Source organism: Branchiostoma floridae, chromosome 15, assembly GCF_000003815.2.
Source record: "Branchiostoma floridae strain S238N-H82 chromosome 15, Bfl_VNyyK, whole genome shotgun sequence".
Taxonomy (NCBI): Eukaryota; Metazoa; Chordata; class Leptocardii; order Amphioxiformes; family Branchiostomatidae; genus Branchiostoma; species Branchiostoma floridae.
Genome location: NC_049993.1, coordinates 14712622 through 14713387, shown reverse-complemented (window position 1 = coordinate 14713387; position 766 = coordinate 14712622). Strand labels below are relative to the sequence as shown.

The following is a 766-nucleotide window of genomic DNA, read 5'->3' as shown; positions in this document are numbered from 1 at the left end:
TATATCCAATGTTTAATTGAAGGTGGAACTCTCTCTTGGATAGACAATTATCATTACATACCTACACGACATATTGATAGCTATAAGAAATGAATATTCTCACCTGGATCTAAAGTATTCCTAATTTCATGTTCCCCAGATAACAGTGAACCTCTGCTTTTCATGGCTGGAGACTGGGCTATGCTGTCAGCATAGTCTGGCCTGTAGTAGAGATACAAAATAGATTGTGAAACTGAGGCAAAAATTGGGTAAATGGGAAGTGAAAATACATGCAGCCCACATGAAAGAACTACTTGCAGAATGCATTCTTGCATAGTATAACTTCTGCATTAAAAGTCAACAAGGTTGTAAAAATGTTCACACCTAATGTGGTATATGACTTCACTGAGCTGGGGAATATACAACTGTGCTTATAATTTTTTGTTCTGGTCAAGTTGGTCTTCATTATTCACACTTCCTAAGACCTTTATTATTTACACTGACAATTAAACATTCCCTGCAACCTGTCACAAGTTCTCAGAATGTCCAGAATATAGTTGTCTCTACATGTAGATGCAGGGTATTATAAATACAAATGATTTATACATATGCACACATACCTTGGGGCTACCTTGAATAAGGACTTGTGTGAGTTGTCATCCTCTTCTCATTCCTGGTACTTCATTTTCTCCCAGCACTTGTCAAGCCTTAAACATAGATAACACATGGTAAACATGGCTTCAAGGTACAATGGTAGGGATAGTGGATTACATAATTTTTTCCTGAT

At 36.8% G+C, this 766-nt stretch overlaps 1 protein-coding gene and 1 long non-coding RNA gene across 5 annotated transcripts in view; one reads left to right on the top strand and one right to left on the bottom strand.

Annotated features, from left to right (window-relative positions):
- Nucleotides 1-766, top strand: part of LOC118431695 (ensconsin-like) — a 34394-nt gene that overhangs the window by 15226 nt on the left and 18402 nt on the right. The gene's annotated exons all lie outside the window — the stretch shown is intronic.
- Nucleotides 163-766, bottom strand: part of LOC118431698 — a 1480-nt gene continuing 876 nt past the window's right edge. Inside the window, exons 2-3 of the long non-coding RNA XR_004832998.1 lie at nt 600-686; nt 163-201 (exon numbers count right to left, since the gene is read on the bottom strand). This is a non-coding gene — a long non-coding RNA (uncharacterized LOC118431698). The remainder of the gene's footprint in view (nt 202-599; nt 687-766) is intronic.